Here is a 20,789-nt window from a genome sequence, read left to right on the forward strand (position 1 = left end):
TTCAGAAGATTAATTTCATGTTTGTGCAAAGCAGGGGATTAGGCAGGGAGGGGACTGGAGTTCTCGGTAGGTTGTTAAGAAAACATCGTCTAAAAAAAGCTCCTGGCAGAATCCTTCAGGATCCGAGGTGCCGCTGAAGTCCCCGGCTTCCACTCTGTCATTTGCTGCTTTCCGAGCCAACCCCCGGGGCTCTGAGTGGGGTGTTGGGGGGGCAGCCGCCCTGCCCAGCTCTCAGCGCTCCGGGGGACACTGAAGCCCAGAGGGGGCAGGTGCCGCCCACCCCCCACCCCGGCTCCAGTCCTCGGCTTTCTCCAGACACCCGTGAGCGCTTCCTCAGCTCTGGGCTTTTCCTGGAGCTGCAACAGAGACACCCCTCGACCTTCGATGGCGTCTGTCACCCCAAGGGAAACGGCGCTGCGGGCCGGCACCCTCCCTCTGCCTGCCGCCTCCACCCAGAACCTGGCAAGCCCGAGTCGGCTGTCGGCCTCTGGCCATGCCGGGTCTGGGCGTTTCCTAGAAAGCTGCTCTGGGCCGCGCGGGGCTCATCACGCCACCCAGGCCCAGAGTGGCTCCTGTCGGGGTCACAAGGCCACCCAGGGCCAGAGCGGCTCCTGTCGGGGTCCCGGGGCCACCCAGGGCCAGAGCGGCTCCTGTCGGGGTCCCGGGGCCACCCAGGGCCAGAGCGGCTCCTGTCGGGGTCATGGGGTCACCCAGGGCCAGAGCTGCTCCTGTTGGGGTCACGGGGCCACCCAGGGCCAGAGCGGCTCCTGTCGGGGTCACGGGGCCACCCAGGGCCAGAGCAGCTCCTGTCGGGGTCACGGGGCCCCACTGCGCGGATAGACCTGGTTCCCTTTGTCCGCTCTTCTGCCGCCCTCCGTGTCCTCGTGCTCTGCTCTGAAGCAGGTGTCTCCTGTTTCTGGTGGCCGTCGAGTTTCTCGAGGGGGCTGGGGGCCACGGCCAGCAGGGCAGGTGGCTGGCAGAGGGCAGAAATCACCAGGCTTTAAGGCTTGTGGGCTTGAGAGATGCGCAGTGAATGGGACCCAGGGCACTCCCGGGCGAGGGGCGGCCTGAGGGAGGGTGCCGGGCAGGATGGGTGGGGGGAATGCACCGAGCCCTCCACAGCCTTGGCCCAGACTGGGGGAGCCAGGGGTGCTCTCCAGGTGGGGGTCCTGGACCAAAAGGTCAGTGGCTCTCCCTGGCCTGTAGAACTGCAGTGCTGGTCACAGAACCCCGAAAGGAAATAAGCCCCAACTTTTGTTCTAGGTACAATCAAATTCTCCCTCAAACCTGACCACATCAGGTTTGGTTGGGTTGGGTTGGGGGGGGTCATACCCTACGCACTACTCCTGGCTTAGTGCTCAGAGGTGGTTCCTGGCTTTGCTGGGGACCAGGCGATGCTGAGGGTCAAACCTGGGGCTCCCGTGTGCACATGTGTGCTCCAGCCTTGGAGGCATCTCTCTTGGCCGTCTGGTTTGTTTCCAGATGTGCAATGCCTTGGAGGAGCTTTCCTCTCTCCACCCCACCCCTACACACACACACACACACACACACACACACACACACACCCCTGTGTACACATGCACACACATACATGTACACACATTCGTGCGCACACACTTGTGTACACATGCACACACATACATGTACACACATACATGCACACATACACATGCATATGCCATAGCCATAGGAGAAATGTAATTAAACCAAGAAAGAGAGAGCAAAGGGCTGCAGGCATGGTTGGTTTCAGCCGTGGGGCCCGAAGAGGGGTGCCATCCCCAAAGGAGCAGAGGAGGGGTGAATAGGGTGAGAAAGCCTCAGGAGAAGTGGGGAACCCCACAGATTTGACAATAACTCCACCTTGGAACGCCAGCAAACCTACAGATCCAACCGACGCTGTAATGAATAGCGTGGAGAGACTCGCACGGAAATAAAGGCCGACAGACGCCTGCAGATGCAAGGAGGCTCGGGGGCTGGGGGGCACGCAGACTGCGGGGGCTCCATCGTCCACACAGTCTGCCGGCCAGCAAAGCGGGGGGGATCTCCGTCCCCTTGCTGGAGCTGAGGATCGGCCACGGAGCCCAGTGCCCGCAGTGGAGGCGTCTGCTCCGGGTCAGAGAATGCCAGCGTGTGTGAGGGGGTGCAGGGGACACAGCGACGGGAAGGGGTGATGCTGGCTGCGGGGTTTGACCGAGGCCCCCACGAGCAGCGACTCGGCAGACAGTGCGTCTGTCTCGGAGGAGCAGGCTGGCAGGCACAGGCGGGTGCCAGCTAGAGGGCCCGGCCAACGCCGTTGGCTCTGGAGCATCTCTGCTCTGCACAGTGGGATAAAGGGCTGGCCCGGGTCACGCTCACCACGGACTTCACACCCAAGACCCAGCCCTCCTCCATGGGGTAAGAGAGCCTCAGAAGCCCCTCGTGTGACCCTGGGGGTCAGCACTGATCCCAACTTGGGGTTAATCACAAGCTGCGTCTTTTTTTTTTTTTTTTGGCCTTTTTGGGTCACACGAGCGATGCTCAGGGCCTGGCTCCGCACTCAGGAATTACTCCTGCTGGTGCTCAGGGTACCCAGTGGGATTCCAGGGATTGAACCCGGGTCAGGTGCATGCAAGGTAAGCGCCCTCCTGTCTATACAATTGTTCAAGCCCCCACAAGTTTTTTCTTTCAAATCACCCACATAGTGGGGCTGAAGTGATAGCACAGCAGGTAGGGCATTTGCCTTGCACGCAGCCGACCCGGGTTCAAATCCCAGCATCCCATATGGTCCCCTGAGCACCGCCAGGAGTAATTCCTGAGTGCATGAGCCAGGAGTAACCCCTGTGCAACGCTGGGTGTGACCCCCCCAAAAAAAAGCAAAAAAAAAATCACCCACATAGAGCCCAGGATAGTACACGGCTTCATTCTGTCTGTCTGAGACCCCCAGGTCGGTTCAGACCCCCAGGTCGGTGCGTTCAGACCTCAGATGTTCTCTGCTCGCCTCCTTCACTGCGGCTCGGCCAGGCCTGTGCCAAGCTATTTTGCTGATAGTCAGTGTTGTATGACATAATTCACGATACACGTAGAGCGAACTTCCCCCTCTCTGATTTTACTCGTCCCACTTTCCAGTCTCCAGTGAGAATATTCAGCCAGCCTGAGGAATAGGAATGTTTTGGGACAGACTTGGGGACCGAGATATCGTTTGATTTTCTGATTCCTCCCCTTTGCTGTTGGTCCTAGTGCTGTTTTGGCGACCTGGGGTCACATGGGTAAAGACATTCAGACACAGGCACCCTGGGGATCGCACATCTTTTGTTGCTCTGTCCGTGGGGGCTGCACAATTGTATTATGGGGCTCATGCACATCTGGCTGTGTGGCTTGGGGAGGGGGGTCTCAGACAGATAAGCAACACATGGGGCATTTGCAAGGTAAGTACCTTAGCCCACTGCTGCCGTCCCTGGGTCCCAGATGGACAAGTTCATTTGTTTGTTGTTTATATGTTTGCTTTTGGGGTCACACCTGGTGTGATATTCAGGGGTTACTCCTGGCTCTGCACTCAGGAATTATTCCTGGCTGAACTTGGGGGACCATATGGGATGCTGGGGATTGAACCTGGGTTGGTCACATGCAAGGCAAACGTCCTTCCCCCTGTGTTATGGCTCAGGCCCCTGGGCAAGTCTGTTTAAAATTTCCAGATGCATTTTATGTTTCTAGCTCTCAGTAAAGTCAAAATTTCTAGCCAATTCCAAAGCATTATTGGCTTTTAAATTAACATTCTTCTGGGTGGAGAAAGGAGAGTTAGGAAACAAGTCCTTTGAAATGTATTGAAGTGAGCATGAGAATGGATGCATGGCTCCTTTTCCATATAAATGTTCATGTGGGGGCTGGAGCGATAGCACAGCAGGTAGGATGTTTGCCTTGCATGTGGCCAACCCGGGTTCGATTCCCAGCATCCCATATGTCCCCTGAGCATCACCAGGAATAATTCCTGAGTGCAGAGCCAGGAGTAATCCCTGTGCATTGCCGGGTGTGACCCAAAAAGCAATAAATAAATAAATAAATAAATAAATAAATAAATAAATAAAGTTCATGCATCCTTTGGGAAAAAAAAAACTTTCTTTTTGACAATGTTCTCTGCTCCTCTCACCAAGTTGCAGCAAGTATCTTAGCTTGTCGGTGCTTCCTCACTTATGTCTACTTGCTTTAGAAAGAACAAGAGCCGTTCACTTATTCGTCCAATATTCTTCCTTTTGGCTGGTTAATTTTGTATGCTTTTTCTTGAAAGGGGGTTACATCTGGCAATGCTCAGGGATTATTCCTGGTTCTGCACTCAGGGATCGCTCCTGGTGGTGATCGGTGATATAGGATGCCAGGGATCAAGCCCAGGCCGACCGAGTGCAAGGCAAAGGCCCGCCCTGCTGTCACATCTTTCTGGCACTGACCAGTTAATTTTTTTGAAGAGCTGAAGCCGCATTTGAAATAAAATTTATTCTGCTTCAGGGGCTCTAATTTCAAGGAATGCTTTCAGCCTTCAAGTGATTTTAATACCTGCCCCCCACAGTCCCCAGGATTAATTCATCCATTCTTTCTCTTTTTCTTCTTAAAACTGTTTTTAGAATGGATGCTGCCACTCTTCCAGTCTTCAGGGGTCTCCTGGCTTGTGCTGTGGTCAGTTTTGCCTGCTGCTTTGAGGGTGGGGGCAGTTAGGTCCATCAAATGTGCTTGGGGAGGCTGGAGCGATAGCACAGCGGTAGGGCGTTTGCCTTGCACGCGGCCGACCCGGGTTCGATTCCCAGCATTCCACATGGTCCCCTGAGCACCGCCAGGAGTAACTCCTGAGTGCAGAGCCAGGAGTAACCCCTGTGCATTGCCAGGTGTGACCCAAAAAGGAAAAAAAAATGTGCTTGGGGGAAACTTGTGACTCTGTGCTCAGGAGTCACTCCCAAGGGTGCTCGGAGAATCCTTCAGCAGCTTCTGGCTGTGCCAGGTCGGGCGTTTCCTATTCCTAGACAGCGTCTCTGGGCTCATCTGCCACATGGGGCCCAGAGCGGGTCCTCCCCGGAGACTGGGCCATTGAAAGGCTCATCTGCCTTTTGTGAACCGCACTTGGTCGGGTTTGATGCGGAGGTTCTGCAGTCTCTGCCTTTTAACTAAGATTCTGGTCCGTTTACGTTTCAGTCCCACGCGGCCACTCAGAAGCTCTTCCTGCCAGCCCAGCGTGCTTCCTCCCTTCTCCTGCCCTGCTGCTCCTGCCTCCCCCCCGCCCCCTTCCTTCTTCCTCCTTTTGATCTGTGTGCTAATTAGATATTACTGCGATACTGTGGCAGAACAGACGACTCCCAAGCCCCATGACTAACAACAACGTGCTTCTCCCCCGGCCCTGCCTTAGTGACCGTTGCCAGACCCCTCTTCATTCCGCGGGTGGGCTGCTGCCACGGATTTTCTCATGGGGACCAGTTAGAAGCTGCAGAGGTCGGGGGCCGGGGGTGCCCACAGGGCAGAGCTGGCGAGACACTGAGAGCTGGTCTCAGTCTATTGGCCACAGCAAGTCACACAATCAGGCTAGCCAGCAGCAGGGGGACAGGACGATACCCTCCCTGGAGGTGGGGGTTTCTCGGAGGACCCCTCCAAGAGTTTTTTAAGGTTTTAAGTTTCGGGGTTGGAGGCAGTGGCTCTCTTTTCTTTTCATCTATTCCCATAAAATAAGTCTGTGCTTATTTTATGGGCCTCTGTGTTTGTCATTAGGTGCTTTTCCTGCCCTAATCAATTCTAATTTCATTTCTTCCTCCTGACACGTAGAGAATCCTAGAACTTTTTCACTTAAATTACTCCTTCCAATTGACATGCTGCTTTTTATTTTTTATTTATTTATCTATTTGTTTAGCCTCATCAGGTAGTGCTCAGGGATTATGCTTGGCTCTGTGATTAGGAATCATTCCTGGTGAGGCCCAGGGGACCATATGGGGTGCCGGGAATCGAACCAGGATTGGCCACATGCAAGGCAAAAGCCCTCCCCCGGCCTCTGACCTGCAACTTTTTTTTTTAAATTTATTTATTGAATCACCATGAGAGCAGTTACAAAGCTTTCGGGTTTAAGACTCGGTCATACAATAATGAAACAGCCGTCCCTTCACCATTGCACATTTCCTACCACCAACAACCCCAGTATAGCCCCCATCCCACACCCTCCCCCTACCTGTGTGGCCAATGATGTCCACATTACTCTCTCTCTACTTTGATTATATTCAATATTTCGACACCGGGCCCACCGATGTTATTTGAGATTTTTCTCTAACACTTAGATCTGCCGAAAAGGCAACATTAGACATTTTGCTTTCTATTGCTGGTTATGAATAGCGTAATCTGACCCACTACATTTTTTTAGTTTTTATTTTTTATTGAATCACCATGTGGAAAATTACAATGCTTTCAGGCTTAAGTCTCAGTTATACAATGCTGAAACAACCATCCCTTCACCAGTGCCCATATCCCACCACCAAAAAAAAAAAAAAAACACAGTGCACCTCCCATCCCGCCCCCCTTAACCCCGCCCCGACTTGTAACTGATAAATTTCACTTTACTTTCTCTTTACTTTGGTTACATGGAATATTTCAACACAAACCTCACTATTATTGTTAGGAGTACCCCACTAGAGTCAGACCTATTGTGAAGAGATATGAGGTTTTGGATTTCTGTACTTTAGCAACTAAGTCCAGGGAGATTTCTTCCAGGTATTGGATCATTGCAAGCTTGTAAACCCCATCTGTGATCGTCATAATATGGTGGTCACCACGCCCTTCACCCCCGGCAAGGAAGAGGCGAGAGAGAGAGAAATACCTTTCCCCTCCTGGGCGGGCATGGGGCCTCAGCTTAGTTCTCAGTCTGGAGACATTCTGTGAGGAGCTGCCCATGCCGAAAAATTTAGCTGGTGTCTTTAGTCACGCTCGTGCAGCTGTGGAGAGGCCGCACACACGTGCAACCCCCAGGATCACATCTTGGTGGCAGGTGGAGTGACCTACTACTTTTGACCAGAGTTTTAGTGGCCAACTCTCCCCCCATACGTTGTTACCTTAGACAGCATTATCCCCCAGTGGCAGTCAAGATCAGCTTGACCTGAACCTTCCCCATCATTCTTGCTTCTCGTGCCATTTGCGTTTCAGTCTCTGCCCCAGCAAGCATCTTCTTCATCCCCGAGTGCAACCAGATTTCTTTTCACAAAGATCAACTTTCTTTGGCTTATCTTTTAAAAAATGTCAGTTTCTGGGGGCTGGAGCGATAGCACAGCGGGTAGGGCGTTTGCCTTACACGCGGCCGACCCGGGTTCAAATCCCAGCATCCCATATGGTCCCCTGAGCACCGCCAGGAGTAATTCCTGAGTGTAGAACCAGGAGTAACCCCTGTGCATCGCCGGGTGTGACCCAAAAAGCAAAAAAAAAAAATGTCAGTTTCTCACCCACACCACATATAAAATGGATTCGAACTAGTGTGTGTTGAATCGATATTTATGTGGGGACCTATGAGGTGCTAGGAACCATTCTATCACTTGTATCACTTGTCATCTCGTTGATCTTCAATTTGCTCGAGTGGGCGCCAGTAACGTCTCCATTCGTCCCTGTCGCATGCTAGTGTAGCCCAATGGTATCTGCTCGCTCCAGGAATAGGAAGAGCCTCAAACCCTTCATTCAGGGTTTTGACAAAGAAGTCTGACCATCTCGTAGGTGGGCGGCCATGCAGTCTTTTGACATCCCATGGAATCCAGTCAGTAACAGTTCTAGTCCAACGGTCATCTCTGAATCGCATTATGTGTCGAGTCCATCTGATTTTTGACGCCTTGGGAAATGAGACAGCAACCCTGATTCTTGATTGTCGACGGAGGTGGGAACTCCAGATTCCTTCTCTCACCTGAGTGAAACGTGATACTCCAAGCATAGCTCTTTCGATTCCTCTTTGGGATACCCATTCTAAACACTTTGAATATTTCAGTGAAGAAAACGGCCTTGACACCCGCAGGTGGAGGGACGGTGCAAGGAGAGGGAGCAGCTCTGTGACCCGTGGCTGAGCCCCCATGTCGAGGCAGGGCGCAGGCAGGAAGACACGTCTGGGCGAGGGACACATGAGAGGCAGAGAAGCTGGACCGGCGGAGCCAAGATGAGCCCCACAAGCACGAGGGGACGTGCAGGGGTGAGTCTCTCCGGGGGGTTAAGGTCGGGTGCAGGACTGTGGATGAAATACGGGTGACACCGAGGAAGCCGGCAGGGACAGAGTGTGGAGGGAAAGAACAGAAGCAGAGGTGGGGGCAGCCCGAGACCCCGTGCAAGAACCTGGGGCAAAATCAAGAGTGACACCAGCTCCCAGGCAGGAGGCTCCGGGGTCACCCTCATTGTTTCGTCTTGGCTTCCTGAGTCTTTATTACCCCCGGCCCTGGCTTCCGCTACTGCCCGGGAGATGCCAGCTGCTGCCTGCTGACCACTCTCCATTTGGGGACACTCGGTCTTTGCCCGCTGTCATTGGGGGCCTGCAGCTCTCTCCTTCTCATCCTTTGATGTCCTAGAATGTGTCCAAGTGAAAATTTCCAGGCGTTGTTCTTGCTTACAGCTCCCTCAAAATCCCGGACACCTGCAGGTTGGAGTCTCGTGAGTTGGCAAAGATGCCTCCCTCTCCCTGAGAGTCCCCGGCTCCCCGGCCTCCTCCTCCCAGAACACTCCTGACTCTGGCTATGCAGGCGCTGTCCTCTTTAGATTTTCGTCCCTCTTTGGCCCCTTGCAGTGTACTCTGAATACTTTCTTTCACCAGCTCGCCCAGCTTGTGCTTCTTTTTCTTTTCAGCTGTACCTAGTCCCTTCTCATTTATGAACACAGATTTGCCTTATTTTGAATCGTGATGATTTTCTCTGGGGAGGGGGTGCACACCTGCTCTCTGTTCAGGGGCTGGATTCAAACCCAGGGCCAAGCCACAGCCACATTCGGGGCAAGTGCCTTAACTTTCTCCCATCTCTCTGGCCTGGTGGTGGTGACACTCCATTATGTACTATCACCCCATGATAGTACAGTGGGGAGGGCGCTTGTGCCCAGACACACACACTCAGATACACAGATACACACAGACACACACACTCAGATGCACGGGCACCACACAGACACACATATAGTCATACATACACAGAAACACACATAGACTTACAGAGGCACACACAGACACACACAGACACACAGATGTACAGACACACACAGAGATACACACTCAGTTACATAAGCACACACTCAGACACACATAGACACAAAGACACACACAGATACACAGAGACACACATAGACACACACGCACAGACATTCACACACACAGATACAACTCAGTTACATAACAGATACTCAGACACATATCAGTTATATAATATAGGGACTCAGACACATATGTGCACACTCAGATACACACCAATGCACACTCAGACACATAGACACACAGACACACAGACACACACAGATACACACAGAAACGCTCATACACAGACACAAACACATACACACATAGATGCATAAGGCACACACAGACACTCAACAATACACAAACCTCACATTATAACTTTGCTTTGTTTTGTTGGGGGTCACACCCCATGATGCTCAGGGCTTCCTCCTGGCTCTGCACTCAGGCATCACTCGTGGCGGTGCTCAGGCACCCCATGGGATGCCGGGGTTGAACCCAGGTTGGCCTCCCCGCTGTCCTATCGCTCCGTCCCTCCAATGACGGAAGCCACCCGGGCCTTGTCCTAGTGGGCACTGAAGACCGGGGACCGAGGGCAGCCCGGGCCTCTCCCGCACTGACCTGACCCTCACGCCTCACCCCGAGAAGGAAGGGGGAGGGGCCCACAGTCCTGGCCCTGCAGTGGCCTCCTGGAATGAGTCTGGGGTGGGCAAAGGTGGCTGAGACCGGAAGGAGACATAGAAGGGCCTAGAACATGGGGTCACGGGTGAGCTGGCCGGGGGCCTCGTAGCCGGGCTCCCCCTCTGTCCTGCCTGCGAGCGCCCACCTCTGCGTGAACTTGCCTCTGTGCCACCCCCGGCCTCGCTGCTCTGCCTGGACACCCCTTATGAGCAGCTGGAAAGTGGGGGCCCCAGCCCCCATTCCCAGGGGCTGAGAGAGGCTGCAACCGGCAATTCATCATTGTCCTCCCCTCCTCCAGCCCCACCACCAGGTAATTCCATTGTTAATTAAAATCCCGCCGTCTTTAATAACACGGCTTGTAATTGCTGTTTTCACCAGCCCAGGCGGCTGTGGGGGCCTTGGGGGGCCTTGGGGGGCCTTGGGGGACCGACCAGGCTTGTGTTTCCTGGGTTTGGTTCTGACAAAGCTCTCCCTCGCCCTCAGCTCAGGGCTCGGCCCCCCAGCACCCCAGGAGGGGGCAGAGGCCCAGAGCCCGGGTGGGGCGTCCCTACACGCATGGTCATGTGTGACAATGACTCGCATGACAGTGGTCTGTTCCGCGTGGTCCAGATCACCCCTGACGTCCTCCCATGGGGCAAGCTTGCAATTGGGGGGGCCTGTATCGGGGTCACGTGGCCACGGTGACAGAGCTGCAGCGGGTCCACGCCACTGGCTGGACCCCCGCTCTCTCCCTACCACCCCTCGCCTGCTCCTCAACTGGGCCTATGGGTGCCACGGGAGAGGGGGAGGGTGGGCACTGGGGCAGGGCCAGGGAGCCTGAAGGGCAGCGTCCCAGGGCCACCCAAAGCTCCCCTAAGGTCCACAGGGTCACCTGCCCCCTTCTCTCCCCTCCGCTGCTGCGGAGAGCCCGAGTCCCCCAAGAGCCAGGTGTGAGCGCTGACGGCTTGCTCTCCTCCCCCGGCAGCCCCCTCCCCCCTCCCCTGCACTCGCTCTCACCAGCCCAGCTCTCCAGGACCCTCTAGAACCTTCCCTCCCTTAGGATTCCACAGTTCTACCTCCGTCCTGAGCCCCAGGCCCTCTGCACTCCCTCTACTCCCACCCTGGCTTCTCCCATGTGAGCATGGCACCCCGCCCCAAGGAGCCCCGGGCATGTCATGCAAGGCGGCCGTGCCACCCACTCTAGGGGGAGGTGTCTGCTCCCCCCCAGGGCCTGAGACCCCCAGACCCTCTCTCCCGGGCGGAAACTAACTCATGATGCAAGGGCAGCCTCTGGGAATGACGGGTGCGCTCACCGACTCAGTCACTCAGCCCCACGCTCATTCATTCATTCATTCATTCACTCACTTCTCTCACTCGTTCATTCATTCCCTCCCTCATTTACTCATTCATTCATTCTCTCCCTCATTCACTCACTCATTCGTTCATTCCCTTCCTCATTCACTCATTCATTCATTCCCTCCCTCATTCACTCACTCATTTGTTCATTCCCTCCCTCATTCACTCACTCATTTGTTCATTCCCTCCCTCATTCACTCACTCATTTGTTCATTCCCTTCCTCATTCACTCATTCATTCCCTTTCTTATTCACTCACTCATTCACTCATTCCCTTCCTCATTCACTCATTCGTTCATTCCCTCCCTCAATCTTCATTCCTGCCCTAAATTACTCACTCGGCAAAGAAGCTATGAGCACCCACCTTGGCCCCCGCACCACATGGTGAACAGGAGCACAGTGGTGAGGGGCAGAGTCCTGTCCCCAGGAAACTGGCACCCTCTGGCACCCTCTGACACTCACTGGCGCTTTCTGACACCCTTTGGTATTCACTGGTACTCCCTGGCACCTCTGGGACTCACTGGCACTCACTGAAACTCCCTGGCGCTCTGGCACCTCCTGGCACTGCCTGACAGGAGGCGTATGACAGGATGGGCCTGGCAGCCCGTGGCAGGTGATGTGCTGAGTGCTGAGGAAGGGGCGCGGACCAGGCTCAGGCGGGTGAGCTGGGGGGGTGGGGTGAGTACCCAGGGGAGTCGGAGGGGGCAGGGCCACCAGGAACTCAGACTGCTGGGCAGATCTGCGCAGAGGACCTGCCTCTAGGGGTCCTGGGGGAGGGGGCTGCGGGGTCCCACACCCGAAGGCGAGGGGGGGAGGTGCCCACTGGAGCCCAGCCCGCCCGGCTCGCCCTGCTGGGTGGCCTGCCCGGCCCTGGCCGCGGGGCCTCCTGGGAAGGGAAGTGCCCGCGGCTCTTGGCTAGGCCTGCTGGCAGCCGCCCGCCCCACATGAAGGGGCGCCCCACGGCCGTGCCCCCAGCAGATTCCTGTGGGCCTGACTCCTTGGCTCCCCGCCTCCCGCCAGGCCCCAGGGAGCTCCCAGCACTGTCCTCCTGGGAACCCCGCTGGCAGACCTCCTGCCGTGAACCAGAACTCTGGGCTCTTCTCTGCGGGGGGAGGGGCCCCGAGGTGGGAGGGGGAGCAGAAGCTGATCAGGAGAGACAAACCGCCGGGCGAGAGAAGGGGGGCCGCGCCTAGGGGCCCAGGACGTGAGGGCGAGGGCTGAGGGTCTTGGCGGGGAGAGCTGCGCCCCTGGGAGTGGCCCTGTCCCCCTTCTCATCCCTGAGGAAGTCGGGGTTCCCAGAGGTGAGGGTACCTGGTGGGGGTGTCCAACCTGCCTCACCCGCTCTGGGGGTGCCCCCAGGAGACAGATGCCCTCAGCAGCCCCAGGGACCCCCACAGCGCCCTGGACAGGCCTGTCCCGAGACGGCAGAGCTCGAGCCACAGGGCCCTGACTCCTCTCTAGGTGCCCTAAACACACACACACACATGCACACACACACACACACACACACACACATACACACCCATACACCTATACACACATACACACATGCACACATACACACATACACTCATACACACATACACGCATACACATACATATACACACATATACACATACACACATGCACATATGCACACACATACACACTTGCATACATATATGCCTCCCCCCACACACACACATACTCCAAGGCTGCCCAGGTGCCAGCAGGAGAGAGCCTGGAGCCGACAGGTCTGACAGTGAGCGCCAGTGCTGTGCCTTCTGGTCAAGTTCCTCAGTCTCTCTGATCACGGTGGCTACACGTCTCACCTGGGGGTTCTGGACTCTGGCGGGCCCTCACTGGGCCCGTAAGTGCCCCTTCCCTTCTGGGTGTTCCCAGGGGAATGTTGTCCATGCGCCATGCCCCCCCATCCCAGCTCCCTCCCTGGCCCACGCTCCGTGGCAGCCCTGGGGGAGTGTCAGGCTGCGGTGCTGGCCTTCTGGCCTCCCGTGCCCGGAGGACCCTGTGCCAACATCGCGGCTGCCGCGCCCCCACTGACACTCCGGAGTGAAGACACGAGCTGGGCAGGGCTGCAGGGGGCAAGAGGGGCCCCGGTCCAGCTCCCACCCTGGGGGGACTCTGAGCTCGCCCCGGGGCACTGCGGGTGGGGCTGGGGGCGCACATGGAGGGGCCCTGGTTTATCGGGGTGCCTGCGGACCTCAGGATGTCAGATGGGCCATGGACCTGAAAACCTGTTTCGGGGAAACACAGGCCCACCCACAGCCTCTCCCATGGCTGCCGGGACCACGGGCACACGCAGGGCTGGCAGGGAGCACGAGGGGGCCTGGAGTGGGCGGGACCAGGCAATGTCGCCTCAAGGTAGTTCCCCAAAGGAGAGAAAACACGAAAGGGACACAGCGGCGGCCACCCAGGGGCAAAGAGAGAGCCCGAGGGCCCCTAGACACACACCCTGCACAGAGGGGACACACAGAGGCGGCCGCGGGGCCTGGCACTCATGGCCTCGAGCAGCTGGGGGCAGGGGGGAGCGGAGAAGGGGGCTCTCTGGGCTCAAAGAGCCTGTTTGGGGTGTCCTGTGGGAGAGAAGGGGCTCTGGGAACCTCCACATCTGCCCAGCCCAGTGACCCCACAGCACAACGTCCTGCTCTCCCAGCCAGAACAGCTTCCCGTCTGTGCCGATGGGGCTTCACGGAGACAACCAGGTTCCACTACGGTGGTCTGGCCCGGACTGGGTCCTGCCGAGTGGGTAGGTACAGCCGGATGGCGCCCAGACTCAGAAGGCTGGGCTGCCGGGACGATCTCCTCCACTCACATGTTGGCCGTCTCTGCTCTAGTTGCTGTGCCGCTAAGGCTGGGCCCTGGGGCTTCTCCCTGCACCCCCGACTTGGCTGTGAGGCTGCCTTGGGCTTTCTATAACACGGTGTGTTGGGGCTGGTGCTGTAGCTCAGCAGGAAGGAGTTTGCTTTTCATGTGGCCCACCCAGGTTCAATCCGGGTACCCTACACGGTCCTGTGCACCTGCCAGGAATGATTCCTGAGCATGGAGAAATAAGCCCTGGGTACCGCAGAGTGTGGCCCCAAACAGAACAAAAACAAAGTATAGTGGCATTGGTTAGTTGATTCTATTCAGCAATATTTGGTGGGGGGGGGGATGGTTTTGGGGATTGGCCTGGAGACAGATCGGCTCATACATGTGAGTGGAAAGGTCAAGTCCACTGTAGCAGCTGGCATCCCCCAAAGCTGGTAGCCCCAGACCCCAGCGCCAGGGCAGGCAGCGGGGCCTGCAAAGGCAGCTTCTGTGGTGAACTCGGAAGCCACACAGCTATGCCCTGTATTGACGCCACAGAGCCAGCCCATGTTCAAGAGGAGCAGGCATATAAGGATATGCGTGCCAGGCAGCACGGCTCCCGGCAAGCCTCCTCACAGACTTTCTTCCAGAAGGGGCTTCCTAGAGGCGAGGAAGAACACGGCTGGAGAGAGTGGATAGTTGAGTGTTCCCTCCAGCTCAGGATCCAGCTGGACCTTTTTCCAGGAAAGCTATCTTTCACTGATGTCACAGGGTTCCCTGTCTCCTGGCACGGATGACTCAGCCCAGCCCTGCCCTTGGGTGCCCATTCACCTGCTCTTAGAACTACCTTCCCAGAGCTCCCTTCTGCCTGCAGGAAGTTGTTCTTCCTGGTGGAGAAACAGTGACATTCTGCCCTGGATCACCGACTGCATATTTGTCTTTCTCTACAGCTCACCTGTCCATCACGGCCTCAGGATAATGTGCTCACGAGGGCGGTCGCCAAGGGACCAAGGGACCTGGATGCCTCCCCATGCACTGCATCTGATCAAGCGCCTCCACTGCCAGTTCTTGGGCCTCTTCTGCGAGAAGAGGGCTTACAGGACAGAGATGAGGCGGACCAGATGGCGGGCGGGGGCAGGGGAGGGAAGATGTGGTTGACCAGATGGCCAGACTTCAAGAACCATCTTCTTGCCAGTGAGTTCCAATGACATCTGTGCCCTTGGGTAAGACTCTGCATATGTCAGGCTCTCAGTCTCCCCCACCTGAAACTCGGGGAGCACGACAAGAGGACTCTCGGGGTGCTCTCAGCCCAATTCTCCTCCCGCTCCTCAGACACCTACCTGGTCCATTTTGGTGGTCCGAGATGACGGTTCCGCCATCTCTATCCCGCACACCTTGTTATCCTCACATCTAAGCCTCCTGGCTTGCCCAGCCACGCAGACAGCCTGGCGTGGCTCCAGGCCCTGGTTCCCCGCTACAGCTGATCGGAGGCCCGGCCTGCAGTCTGGGCGAGGTGTGGGGTAGAAACAACTGAGCTGCAGAATCTGCCAGGCTGGTCGGACTCCAGGCTTTCCTGCTAGGTTGGGGTCCAGGCTGGAGACCTCCTCAGCCTCTCTGAGTCCCTGTTTCCCCAGCTGTGAGATGCAGTGCGGTGTGTGTGTGTAGAGGGGGGGCGAGGCTCCCGGACAGGCCTGGGGATTCAAGGTCATACCCAAGAAGAAGAATGGCGTCTTGCTCGCTGGTCTGGTCTGCAACACGTGCTTGGGGAAGTAGGGCCGAGTCCCAGGCACGGTCCACACAACCTCCGCCCCCACGGCCAGCCTTTCCCGAGCGCCTGAAGGACCCTGGGTTCAGGGGCACCCCTCCCCGCGGGCAGTGGGATAAATGGGCCCCGCGGCACGGCTGGAAGGGCTCTCTGGCACGCCGAGCTAAAAAATGACTCCAAGGAAAAAAGTAAGCAGACACTCTGGGCCATAAATATTTCAGCGTGAAATGAACGTCCCTTCCCCAGCACCAACTCACCGTATATATTATTCATAAAACCATAACTTGAGTTGAAAGGTAGTCATTGAAAGGATAGACAGTGCCCCCCGGTTTCTCTCCATGCTGGGAAAAACAATCTCTAGGAGGAGAAATTGCAGCTCCCCGGGCTAGATGAGGTCACCAGGGGTCATCTGGGCCTGCCCCTCGGCTCCGGCCTGGCCCCCGGGGAGTCTGGCCGGAAGGACGGCCCAGGCCAGGGGGGAGAGGCCCAGGACACCGGCAAGAGCCCAGATTCCCAACACCCGGGACCCCCCAGCTTTGCAGGAAGCGTCCCCTGAATCACAAGCAGAGTAGACGCGTTTAAAGCTCCCGTCTGTGCCCGGCCTGTGCCACAGGGCTCGGGATGCAGCGGGAGAGAATGCCCACGTGTGGGAAGGGCCACCCCCCCACTTTCCTCTGCCAGGGTGAATGTCTGACACTGTCTTTGTTTTGTTTGGGGCCACACCCAGCGGTGCTCAGGGCTTACTCCTGGCTCTGTGCTCAGGAATCACTCCTGGCGGGGCTCAAGGGGCCATATGGAGTGCCAGGGATCAAATCAGGGTGGGCCTCACGCAAGGCCACTGCCCTCCCAGCTGTACTATGACTCCGGCCCCCCTTGGCCACTCTTAACCCTTTCCTGCCTCTGGGGGGCTGCAGAAGGAGCTACGGTTAGATGGTGAGTTGATCACCCCACAGGGCCAGGGAGTGTGGAGTCCCTCCAGTGATGAGGTCTCCCCCCAAATCCCGCACCCCACACTTCAGCCACAGACCCCCCCTCCCACGCACCCACCTCCAGGCCAGAGCAGAAATGCCGAGGAGTGTATCAGTGTCCACCCCCGAAACCACTTCCGGGTCCAGGGAGGGGGGAGAGGGTGCCAGGCCCGGGCAGGCTCTGCACGAGGAGATGCGGGTCCCACCCCAGCAAGCATCACCGCTGTGTCCCTGCCCGACCCCCGCCCCCCCCCCCGCCAGTGGCTGAGTGATTTGGGGTCCAGTCCCCAGCACCCGCTCAGAGTGAAGTCAGAGCGACAGGCATGACGAGAAGCTTAAGGGGAAGTAAGGGTGACGCGCAGGTCACCCGCGAGGCAGAGGGAGCGAGTCACCCTTGGGGTGGGCGTGTGTGTGTGTGTGTGTGTGTGTGTGTGCGCGTGTGTGTGCGTGCACGTGCGTTTGCGGCCTGCACAGCCTCGGGCTACTCCCGCTCTCAGGAGTGCACACAGGCAGGAGGGACCTTCGTCATTTGTCATTTGTGCGTCTCACTGTCCAGAAACCGGGGACCCAGCTCCCAGCTCGGGGAGACGCTCGACCAGGAGGGCCCGGGGCCGAGGGGCCGCAGCAGGGATGGGACCTCAGGGTGTAGGGGAGGTGGAGGGTCCGGAGACCCCTGAGAAACTTGGTGTGGGGGCTGGGGGCGGATGGGGGTCAGCAGGGCTGGGCGAAGGGTGGAGCACTGTCCCCATACCCACCCTTGCAGGGACACGGGGACCAGCTTGGGGAATCAGGGTGGCCTGAGCCTCTCCAGCCACTTTGGAGCTGCCTGGGCCGTGCCTGGACCCAGAGGCCCGCCCTGGACAGGGGCCACTGTGTCGTAGGGAGGTGCCTGCTTGTATGGCGTGGGGTGACCACAGTCCGACGTGCCCACAGGGTTGGCCTATGCAGGGCCTGCAGGCAGCCTCTGCCCCACACTGGCTGTGCTCCAAACCTCAGTGTGTCCGTACTGAGAATGGACATACAGGCCGAGAACTTTGGGAAGAGCAGGTGAGGCGCGGCTGGGAACTGCGGGGCAGGTGGCCCTGGGCTCGAAGTTGGAACCGTCCCTCTGCACCTACCTATTCCCAGGGACAGAGGGGCCACCGTCCCCAAACCTCTGCAGCATCTGGAGGTGCCCCACGTGGCACATTGTCCCCCTCTGAGACCACCAGGACAGAGACCCCTGTCTGGGAGGGACCCTCACTGAGAAGGTCCGTCCTGACCCCGGGGCTGCTCCCGACCTCTGTGGAGCCCCACTGTCTCCCAGGCTCTGGGAAGAGGCTGGGCACCCCAGGCCCCCGATCCCTCCTGCCCCGCACCCCGGTGCAGACCTGAATCCTCCTGGGGGCGCACAGCCCCTCAGCCAGGACCCCTTCGTCCCCTGCAGGCAAGTCCTTCGCAGTGACCACATATCAGCACCCCGCACCCCAGGTCGGGAACTCTTGGGAGCTGGGGTGGGAGGGTGCAAGGCCTGGGAACATTCTGGAAGGTTTCTCTCTTTTTTTGGTTTTCGTTTTAGTTTTTGTCTTAGAGCCACACGTGGCGATGCTCGGGGGTTACTCCTGGCGCTGCACTCAGGGATCACTGGCAAGGCAGGGGATATCTATAGGGTGCTGGGGACTGAACGTGGGTCAGCCGCATACAAGGCAAGTGCCCTACCCATTGGACTCTCTCTCCAGACCCAATCAGGGAAAACAAAACCTGAAACATCAGAGAGAAATAGCCTGATGCCCCCGCAAAAGAAGAGGTCCCCCAAGGCGTAGCTCGACGGAACACACATCCTCTGAAGAAACCCCTTTGGGGAGGGCACAAAGAGGGGAGCAGGGTTCCCCCCCCCCCAGCCCAGGGGCCGTGCCAGCCCCCACTGAGGGGCAGACAGGGCCGGGGGTGGGGGGAGAGACGAAATGCCGGGAGTCAGCAAGAGTCCTGGCTGTATCTCACACACATGCCAGAAGGAACATTCCAGAAGACGCCTCCCAGAAAAGGGACAGAGTTCAGGGACACTCGCTGTCCTGCTCAGGGGGCCTGTCGGGCTCTCGGGGTTGGGGTTGCAGGAAAGGGGATGGGTGGGCAGTGAGGTTCTGGGGGCTCCTAGGTCCCCGCAGGAACCTGAGTCCAGTCACCCCAGGAGGGGCCCTGCCAGACCCCCGCCCCCGCCCAGCAGCCCTCCCACCCCTTACGCCCCCACCCCCCCATTTAAAATAAAAAATAAAGAGAAGGAAAGAGACGGGGTGAGTTAATTCGCTAAAATGGAGCAGAGCGCAATAACTGATTACATTTTTCCCCCAAAGGAAACTGGAGTTAATTTGGCCGCTGACTCATGTGTCGGGCTGCCAGTTACAACACACCGTCCCAGACAGCCTCCCCGTGGCCCCGCGGGCGGCCCCTGCGCCTGCAGCCGCCGCTCTCCCGGGAGGATGGGGGGGCGGGGGGGGCGCTGGGGATAAAGAGCTGTTTGAAGAGCCTCTGAAAGTCACGCACACACGCACACACGCAGTTGGGACATGACAACAAAGCCGGCTGGCAGGGATGACTCGGTTAGTCAGGACCCGTCCGCATTCCAGTCCTGGGAAAACCCCCTCACAGTGCTCCTGTCTCCCCAGCCCCCTCTCCAGCCAGCACCCACCAGACGCGCTTGGTCCACCTGGGGTGAAGGGAACACTGGGGACCCCACGCCTGGCCACACTTCCCTGGCCTGACTGAGCAGGAGCCCACAAGGGGGGGGCCCAGAGTCAGGGGCTTCATCGGGCCCAGTTTTGTCAGGTTGGCACTGTGTGACTTTGAACTGGACCTGCACCCTCTCTGGGCCTGTCTGTCTGTCTGTTGTGCTGATGAAATATCTTTGTCATCTACACGATCACATGAACGCGTTGAATGCCGCTGAGCCATAAGCTTACAGTGGGAGATATAAATTTTTATGTCTCCTTTAGCACAACTGACTGTTCTCAGGGCTCACGCCTGGCTCAGCGCTCAAGAATCACTCTTGTTGGTGCTCAGAGGACCATATACAGTGCCAGGGATCTAACTGGGGTTGGCCACGGGCAAAGCAGGGGACTTAATGCCCGTGCTATCTCTCCGTCTCCAGTCACCACAATTTTGTTTAATTAGAAAAAAAAAAGCCAAGATTTCTTTTCTCCTCTTGCCACTGGTGGGATGCAGAACTAATGGCAGGAGACTGAGCAGCCTCTTTGGACTCAGAGGTTAAAATCATCTGGACACGCACGGGATAAAGAGCAGAATGTCGAGGCAGGCAGAAATACTTCTGATGATGTGGAGTTGTAGCCTGAGACAGGGTCATGTCTGGCCATCAGATCAGTCTGTCACGTGGGAGAGAAGCAAACTTGCTGCTGTTTTCTTTCAAAGCGTCAGATTTCACACCTGGAGAACATGAAGGCCATTTGGAAGGCATCACTGGGACCAGGAGGAAAGGGGGTCATTAGAACCCAAACTCAGTTACCCCAGCAAGGGGGTAGCCTAGGGTCTGGGTCCTGGTGCGACTCACTCTCAGATTCACATTTTCCTCCCAGGCCTCAGTTTCCCTTCCTGTCTCTTCACGCTAATGCTCTCAGCCTTCATTTTTTCATTCTGGTTTACAAGGGACCCAGGCTGGGGAAAGCATGTGGTCAAGAGCAGAGTGGAGGATATCGGGGTCCCCCTCCATGGGGAGGGGCTGGTGCTCCTGGCCCCCTGCTGAGCCCATTGCCCAAGAGGAAAATTGGGGGGAGGGGCATGCAAGGCTACTAGGGAGGGTTAGGGTTACAGGCTCGGGGTTCCAGCTTCCCCAGCTCAGTCTTTGAGGCCCAAATGACAAGATAGGCAAAGTGCACCCCGAGTTCAGGCCAGTGTGCCCTGGAGGCACCAGGTAAGTCCAGAGGGCGGGATTGCTGGGCTCCAGCCCCTCGTACCCTGAGCCCGTGCCAGGGAGGAAGCTGAGTCCTCTGACCCCAGACAGCCCTGGAAATGGGTTGGCCCAAAGGCAAAGTCCTACCCCAGTTCCTGCCTCTTGTGGGGGCCCAGCGCCCAGGCCCAGGTTAATGGC

This window comes from Sorex araneus, chromosome 4 (genome assembly GCF_027595985.1).
Source record: "Sorex araneus isolate mSorAra2 chromosome 4, mSorAra2.pri, whole genome shotgun sequence".
NCBI lineage: Eukaryota > Metazoa > Chordata > Mammalia > Eulipotyphla > Soricidae > Sorex > Sorex araneus.